General features: G+C 42.2%; 1 long non-coding RNA gene and 4 other non-coding genes across 5 annotated transcripts in view; 1 reads left to right on the forward strand and 4 right to left on the reverse strand.

Moving 5' to 3' along the window:
- The window catches only part of LOC117951396, a 21,323-nt gene that overhangs the window by 7,614 nt on the left and 4,476 nt on the right, over positions 1-9,233 (forward strand). The window contains exon 2 of the long non-coding RNA XR_004658161.1: positions 5,377-5,384. This is a non-coding gene — a long non-coding RNA (uncharacterized LOC117951396). The remainder of the gene's footprint in view (positions 1-5,376; positions 5,385-9,233) is intronic.
- On the reverse strand, positions 68-140 carry trnaf-gaa. Its single transcript has one exon. It is a non-coding gene; the product is annotated as a tRNA-Phe (tRNA).
- trnaf-gaa lies at positions 713-786 on the reverse strand. Its single transcript has one exon. It is a non-coding gene; the product is annotated as a tRNA-Phe (tRNA).
- Positions 1,992-2,064, reverse strand: trnaf-gaa. Its single transcript has one exon. It is a non-coding gene; the product is annotated as a tRNA-Phe (tRNA).
- On the reverse strand, positions 2,636-2,707 carry trnaf-aaa. Its single transcript has one exon. It is a non-coding gene; the product is annotated as a tRNA-Phe (tRNA).

The raw sequence follows: 9,233 nt of genomic DNA on the forward strand, positions 1-9,233 counted from the left end.
TGGGGATTTGAGTGATTTGCCAAAATCACAGTTCTACCTATTTGTCCTGAAAACACACCACTTGTGATGCCGAAACCCAGGATTTAACCAGGGACCTTTAGATCTTCAGTCTAACGCTCTCCCAACTGAGCTATTTTTGCTCAAATTTGCCCTCTGTGTTGGCCGTTACAAAGAAAAGAACACAATAACACAGCAAGGTTCCACGTATCGTTAGGGAGCTGTTTGCAGGAAAATAAAGAACTTCAACTGCTGATGCAGACAGAGACAGTAATGGCCCAGCAGAGCTGTTCCAAATGAAATAAACCAGAGGAGGAAACAGAGGTCCTTCCACACCAGGCAGAATCACTGCCGCAACGTTCCTTAGTCAACTCCCTGTTGACAGGGTCTCCATCCTGTCATCCGTCCAGTCATCCATCCAGTAAAGTAACAACCAAGTATGTGTTCTGAGTGGACTCCATGGGGAATCTAGTGATAACCCTAAACGCCCAATAGCCCACTAGATCTTTTCCATGGACGTTCCAGACTGGGCAAAAGCAATGCCACAAAGTCCTGTCATAAATTCCCTGTGGACAGTGTCTCCATCGAGTCATCCATCCAGTAAAGTGGCCACAAACCTTAACAAGTATGGGTTCCAAAGAGCCTATATGGGGATTTGAGTGATTTGCCAAAATCACAGTTCTACCTATTTGTCCTGAAAACACACCACTTATGATGCCGAATACCCGGGATTGAACCAGGGACCTTTAGATCTTCAGTCTAACGCTCTCCCAACTGAGCTAGTTTGGCTCAAATTTGCCCTCTGTGGTGGCTTTTACAAAGAAAAGAACACAATAACACAGCAAGGTTCCACGTATCATTAGGGAGCTGTTTGCAGGACAATAAAGAACTTCAACTGCTGATGCAGACAGAGACAGTAATGGCCCAGCAGAGCTGTTCCAAATGAAATAAACCAGAGGAGGAAACAGAGGTCCTTCCACACCAGGCAGAATTACAGCCGCAACGTTCCTTAGTCAACTCCCTGTTGACAGGGTCTCCATCCTGTCATCCGTCCAGTCATCCATCCAGTAAAGTAACAACCAAGTATGTGTTCTGAGTGGACTCCATGGGGAATCTAGTGATAACCCTAAACGCCCAATAGCCCACTAGAGCTGTTCCATGGACGTTCCACACTGGGCAAAAGCAATGCCACAAAGTCCTGTCATCAATTCCCTGTGGACAGTGTCTCCATCGAGTCATCCATCCAGTAATGTGGCCACAAACCTTAACAAGTATGGGTTCCAAAGAGCCTATATGGGGATTTGAGTGATTTGCCAAAATCACAGTTCTACCTATTTGTCCTGAAAACACACCACTTGTGATGCCGAAACCCGGGACCTTTAGATCTTCAGTCTAACGCTCTCCCAACTGAGCAAATTCGGCTCAACTTCACCTTCTGTGGTGGCCGTTACAATGAAAAGAACACAATAACACAGCAAGGTTCCACATATCATTAGGGGGCTGTTTGGAAGAAAATAAAGAACTTCAACTGCTGATGCAGAGATAGACAGTAATGGCCCAGCAGAGCTGTTCCAAATGAAATAAGCCAGAGGAGGAAACAGAGGTCTTTCCACTCCAGGCAGAATCACTGCCGCGACGTTCCTTAGTCAACTTCCTGTTGATAGGTTCTCCATCCTGTCATCCGTCCAGTCATCCATCCAGTAAAGTAACAACCAAGTATGTGTTCTGAGTGGACTCCATGGGGAATCTAGTGATAACCCTAAACACCCAATAGCCCACTAGAGCTGTTCCATGGACGTTCCACACTGGGCAAAAGCAATGCCACAAAGTCCTGTCTATAATTCCCTGTGGACAGTGTCTCCATCGAGTCATCCATCCAGTAAAGTGGCCACAAACCTTAACAAGTATGGGTTCCAAAGAGCCTACATGGGGATTTGAGTGATTTGCCAAAATCACAGTTCTACCTATTTGTCCTGAAAACACACCACTTGTGATGCCGAAATCCGGGATTGAAACAGGGACCTTTAGATCTTCAGTCTAACGCTGTCCCAACTGAGCTATTTTGGCTCAAAATCGCGTTCTGTGGTGGCCGTTACAAAGAAAAGAACACAATAACAAAGCAAGGTTCCACGTATCATTAGGGAGCTGTTTGCAGGAAAATAAAGAACTTCAACTGCTGATGCAGACAGAGACAGTAATGGCCAAGCAGAGCTGTTCCAAATGAAATAAACCAGAGGAGGAAACAGAGGTCCTTCCACACCAGGCAGAATCACTGCCGCAACGTTCCTTAGTCAACTCCCTGTTGACGAGGTCTCCATCCTGTCATCCCTCCAGTCATCCATCCAGTAAAGTAACAACCAAGTATGTGTTCTGAGTGGACTCCATGGGAATCTAGTGATAACCCTAAACGTCCAATAGCCCACTAGAGCTGTTCCTTGGACGTTCCACACTGGGCAAAAGCAGTGCCACAAAGTCCCGTCATCAATTCCCTGTGGACAGTGTCTCCGTTGAGTCACCCGTCCAGTAAAGTGACCACAAACCTAAACAAGTATGGGTTCCAAACAGCGTTCATAGGGAATTCAGTGATTTTTCAAATTCACAGTTCTACCTATATGTCCTGAAAACACACCACTTGTGATGCCGAAACCCGGGATTGACCAGTGACCTTTAGATCTTTAGTGTAACGCTCTCCCAACTGAGCTATTTCGGCTCAAATTTGCCTTCTGTGGTGGCCGTTACAAAGAAAAGAACACAATAACACAGCAAGGTTCCACATGTCATTAGGGGGCTGTTTGCAGGAAAATAAAGAACTTCAACTGCTGATGCAGAGAGAGACAGTAATGGCCCAGCAGAGCTGTTCCAAATGAAATAAACCAGAGGAGGAAACAGAGGTCCTTCCACTCCAGGCAGAATCACTGCCGCGACGTTCCTTAGTCAACTCCCTGTTGACAGGGTCTCCATCCAGTCATCCGTCCAGTCATCCATTCAGTAAAGTAACAACCAAGTATGTGTTCTGAGTGGACTCCATGGGGAATCTAGTGATAACCCTAAACGCCCAATAGCCCACTAGAGCTGTTCCATGGACGTTCCACACTGGGCAAAAGCAATTCCACAAAGTCCTGTCATCAATTCCCTGTGGACAGTGTCTCCGTCAAGTCATCCATCCAGTAAAGTAACAACCAAGTATGTGTTCTGAGTGGACTCTATTGGGAATCTAGTGATAACCCTAAACGCCCAATAGCCCACTAGAGCTGTTCCATGGACGTTCCACACTGGCCAAAAGCAATGCCACAAAGTCCTTTCATCAATGCCCTGTGGACAGTGTCTCCGTCAAGTCATCCATCCAGTAAAGTGACCACAAACCTTAACAAGTATGGGTTCCAAAGAGCCTATATGGTGATTTGAGTGATTTGCCAAATTCACATTTCTAACCACCTGTCCTCAAAACACTAAACCCGGCATTGAACCAGGGAGCTTCAGATCTTCAGTCTAACACTCTCCCAACTGGGTTGTTTCGGCTCAAATTTGCATTCTGTTGTGGCCATTACAAAGAAAAGAACACAATAACACAGCAAGGTTGCAGATTGTTCCAGACTTGACTGACAGGAGAGCAATCCCAGATAATTTGAAGATAAGTGCCCTCAGCTTTCAGTGGAAAGAAAGTGCATAAAAGATGGATGCATTTTCACAGGGATGAGATATGTTCTACGAATGATATTGCAGTCAATCTGCTGATTTTGTCTGGATTGAGTGATACTTCTGGGATGTTAGACCATACATCATGCCAGTCAAGATTGTTGCTCAAGCCTGGGCAGTAATATAACCAGACCCTTTCGATAGGAAGGCCAAAGCGGCCAGATATTACCAAAAACTGATTAGCCTGTATACCATACCACAGGTTTTTTTGCTGCTTAGTGAATAATTTTGGATAGGATGAATGGGCAAGAAACTCTGCCAGGGGACACCGTTCCTTGAGTGCCGATATTAATTGAAGGTAAAATGAAAATAAAGAACGTGGTAGACTGAATGGGTTTTGGCGGTCAGTAAAAGGTAACTAGCCAGTCTCGCTAAAGATGTCTTTTAGATTATGAACCCTGCTCCCCCCCCCCCCCCCCCCCCCCCCCCCCCCCCCCCCCCCCCCCCCCCCCCCCCCCCCCCCCCCCCCCCGTTCCCACTTTGGGGCTGTTACAGGCCTCCCAATTATCCGTATTGCTGCATTGTTGAATAAAAGACAAAATGTGTGCCAGGTACATGATATTTGGCAATATGTTTTAGCCAATCTCCAAGTTTTGATAAATGAATGCACTTTTAAGGTAATAGATGTATTAGGGTTTAGGGCATTACCACAAATAATGTACTCCCTTGTAGAGTAGATCTCTTAAGCCGTGGCCACTTGACTTCCAGATAAATTTAGATCCTGCTGATTGTAATTGATGCCAATAGATGACATAGGTAGCATACAGAGATACTACAGAGTTACGGTGTTCTGCCCTTCAGGGCTTGAATAAACATGGGGAGTTCCATCCATTTTTTCCATATCTTTCAAAACATTGTTCAGAGCAACAGAATAGTTATGCTTAACAATCTGTGAGCAGGGGAAAACCTCAATACCTAAACATCTAAACAGTTGGGGTTGTTAGCAGGGATGGCTGAATTGAAAGCAGAATCATTCAAATGAAGTAATCCAGACTTTGACCAGTTTATTAAGCCTGATAAGCTTCCATACTTCTTGTACAAGGATAGAAGGTGAGGAAGAGACCGAGAGCGTTTTCACACCAACAGCCTTTAGTTTGATTGAATTGAACTAGTTTGTTTTTCCTGCTGGTGCTGTTCGTTTTGGCAGGTGAGAACTTGGCAATTGTACTCTAAAGCGGACCAAACAAGCGTACCAACACCTGCTTGAAGAGGTGGTCTCGGTACACTGTCAATCAAACTCTGGAGCGGTTAGTTTGAATGAGAACGTGATTAGTTCTCGGAACTCACCAACTATACATACTCCGCAAGTCTGAACAAATTTCTCCTTTAGTCAGATGTGTTCAGCAGGCTGTGTGGCACACAACCTTGTTCATGTATTTATTTTCTTGCTCCAGCCCCCAGAAACATCCAACCAATAAGAGTAGTGGACGTTCTCGCGTGATTTATAATGGTGCATTTTGGTACACCTGGATTTTTCCAGGTGTGAATCCAAACTCAACCAAGGGCAAATCGCTCCAAGTTTACAAACTCAAACTCAAACTCATCTGATTCGGCCAAAAGCAAGTGAACTACAGGTTTGAAAACACCCTGAGAGGGGTGTGCTAAAAAGACAATAATGTTAAGGAGAGGACAAATAGTGCAGGGGCAGCCTTGGCATGAAGATCTAGAAACAAAGAGGAGGAGGTGTGTCAGTTTAAGACCCTGAGTAGTTGGGGGTTCTTTGCCTTGCTCAAGAGCACATTGGCAGTGGCCACCTATATGAATTTGCACCTCTACAGCTACCACTGCAGCACCACACTATGAGCTGTATGGAGACATGAACCACCCCAAACTAGACAGAGAGGAAGTTCTTCACAGTCATTTCAGACTTGCCCAAGGGCACATTCAGGGCCTCTCTTATTAAATAAAACTTTCAGCATGCAACGGCCATTTCTTTCATCTCAATCTTTTTCTGGGCCAAAGATTTATGCACACGCACCCACATGAGCGGAATTATTGGGAAATTAACTCAGTGTCTAGGCCTCTGATTCATTTAACAAGAGCAGAGAAATGATAATGACAGAACATGTGGAAACAGGAAGTAAGTAGAGAGACGTGATTGATAGACAGTGAGCTTTCATTTATAACTTTCCCTTCTTTGAGCTCTTCTGCCCTCTGGACTGGTGTTCACTTTGACCTCTGGATACACTCTAAATGTGCTACTGTATGTAAAATGAGATAAGATAAATCTTTATTGTCTGTTTACACAAAAAATGTTCTTGCATCGTCTGCTCCAACAATCATCACATAACATTAAAAACCTAAAGAAACATCACACACACACACAAACACACACACACACACACACACACACACACACACACTAGGATTATTATGATTGCAGTCCCACAATGATTGACAAATCACAAGTTTGTGTGGGGAGGTGGGGGGGCCTTCCTAGTATGTGTAATGTTTTACCATGAATAAAACATCACTGGAGTCATGTTGCTGAATTAGTGTAATTACACTAATAATATGAAACTCCCTTCATTAGATGCACAGGTGTTTCAGGGATAAAACCCTTTCTAACCGCTACAGAGACCTGTCACTCTTCTGCCTCCATCTTGGAATTATATTCCAACGCAAAAATAATTTGCAGTCTTGGTGGAATGCCGCTGAGGGATTGTATAAATTGTTGATGACTTTACATAGGCCTAGTTATAATTACGAACATTAACAATGGATCCAGTCAATTACAGTTTTTTTTGATTGCTTAAGCACTATTTTTAAAAACTGCACACAATTAGCACAACCACACTTCCAATTAGCAGAACATCTCAGATCCTTTGCAAAATGAAACACTCTTGCAAAAACTATCCACTAATTTATACAAAAATAAATAATAAAAAAAACTTATTTTGGACTTGATTGCTTAAAACTTAAGGCTGAATCCCATTTCTACATCTTAACCCTCCCCCCTCCCCCTGCTCCTAGCCCTTACCCCTTACCCCTACCCCTTGGCCCTTGAAACCAAGGGGTAAGGGCTAGGGGTGAAAACATACCCCCATGAAATGGGACAACACTTGGATCACAAACTTCCAAGATGCTGTCTCTTTCTGTCAAATGCGTTGGTTTTGTGTCATATGCATTTATATATTTATACACCCCTTGATTTTAGCCCTTGCCCTCGTTCAAAAAGACTATTGAGACAGCACTAGGTCTTGTGTGAACGTGCAAAACCAAGGGGAAGGGTAAGATAGAGAAATGAGCCTATCTTTTACCAAATTACAACTTTTTTGTGAAAGTACCCGATTCAAACTTTTTGATTAAGAGCATATTTAGGACGGACACTTTTAAGATTTACCGTATTTTTTGTTTTTCAGTCAAATGGCCTTTTGAATGGGAGTGCTAGGGGCACTTTTACACTAGCCTCAAAATAGTTATTTTTAAATTACTAAGAAGGCTCGATACAACATGAGACTTTGCTCAAAGTATCACCAGGGGCTCTACACATCAACTCAGCATTGAGAACATTGTTTGTGTACGTAGAGTTTACTAAAAAGAAGATTTTGAACAACTCACTGTAGCTGTTGTACTTTGGTCGGCGTCTATTGAACCAGTAAAAAAGTAGTCAAGGGAGGAGAATGAAGATGAAAAGCTCCTAAAGCTTAGTTCCATGTAAATGCATGGATAATTTGTTGTTTTATTGTAAGTGAAAAACCTTGTAGTTAAAAAAGGAGCCTCATATAAGAATGATTTATTTGTTTAGTTCCATTTGAAGATCGCCTATTTTTGACTGGGAAAATGGCGGAAACGTCAACTGCTCGTGTCGAACCTTCTTAGTGTTTTAAAAATAGCTATTTTGAGGCTAGCATAAAAGTGACCCTAGGACTCCCATTTAAAAGGCCATTTGACCGAAAAACAAGAATACAATAAATCTTAAAAGTGTCGTTTCTGTCCTAAATATGCTTTTAAATGAAAGTTTGACTTGAGTAAATTCACAAAAAGACCATAGGTTGCATTTTGGCGAGATTTACACTTTAAGCACTATTTTTAAAACGGGTCTGTTTTTCATACCTAAAACACTGTACTACTCAATGATTACCGATGAGTACTGTAAATGGAGTACACAGAGAAAGTGCAAATATACAAAAATGTTACTAAAAACTACAGATTAATGCTGCAGACCGAGGAAAATATGACTAATTATAACTCTCTCCATATATTCAAATCAGTCAACATGTCAACATGGAGAATCACGACAAAACATGCCCCAGTTGTCATTGTACAGTACTACAGTAGTGGGCATAACCCTGTTTGCTGTAAAATATAAAATACTGCCAAGTACAGGTTACAATCAAAGTAAAAAAAAATAAAGAAAAACATAAAAAATGTAAATACAGTACAGACAATGCTAGACTTACCAGCTGCAGTTTTGTAGTGCTTAAACCTGATTGTTTTTTCTACAATTAAGCATCCATGTGTTTGTGCACCTGATGGTTGGGTTTCACAGCTCGGCTCATAGGTGTGGTCATTTGACAGTCAGTGCTTTGGAATTGCAAGGAAGTGACATCATATACTGTACTTCTGTATACACGTGTGTTTAGAGTTTGGCAAATCATAGTGTGAGGCTGAAATTGTGCTTCTAGCGGTGCACACCTTGAGTATAAGGTATTGATGACTGTGTAATATTTTTCATTTCAGTGTGTAAGCAATTGTCAAAAACTGTAAAGTAAACCCCAGTGAGCCAACATCCACAATACAAGTTCCCTGTCATTAATGTTACTAGTCGCAATGTGTGTTTGGCCAGTCAAAATGCTCTCAGTGGGGGCACATTGGGCCAATATGGGGAATCTTTTAAAAGCCACTTACACTTACTTGGCTCTTGTTGCTGAAGAGTATGCAAACCTTGGACAAATACCAAATTCAATTCAGCAGATAATCACAATCAAAGGTAGTAAAAATGTCTATAGCAAAACCCAATGTTGAGAACACACTTTCTACTAGAACTTAACACCTCATCCACCCTAACACCTCTGATTAGTATACTTTGAGTTTATTTTATTATTAGTTTTGTATATTGTGTTTTTATTTAAACAATGGGCAAGTCCCATTATATGATCTGGGACATTATTCACCTCACACATACACAAATAATTGAAATGCTCTCACACACTCTGGTGAAATGCTTTTCATACATATTGACGAACAATTATACTCTCACATACTATACTGAAACCTCACACACTCACACAGCTTAAATGCTCATAAACACTACTGAAACATCCCCCGTATAAACGCTACTGAAACGCTATCATGTACAACACTGAAACACTCTCATAAACTCTATTGAAACCCATCCATGCACAATACAGAATTGCTCTCATATACACAACTTAAACAGGAATTCACTTCCATTTATGTATATTAGAACGTTAAAGTATAGAGCATACCCTGTACACCCTGGGCTGTCTACAGCCACTTTTGCTTCCTGCTTCTTACAGTGCAGACGCTTTTGCTGCTTGCTCCTGCCTCTGCTTGCATATTTTTGCTGATAATCT

The sequence above is a fragment of the Etheostoma cragini genome, chromosome 10, assembly GCF_013103735.1.
Source record: "Etheostoma cragini isolate CJK2018 chromosome 10, CSU_Ecrag_1.0, whole genome shotgun sequence".
Lineage (NCBI taxonomy): Eukaryota > Metazoa > Chordata > Actinopteri > Perciformes > Percidae > Etheostoma > Etheostoma cragini.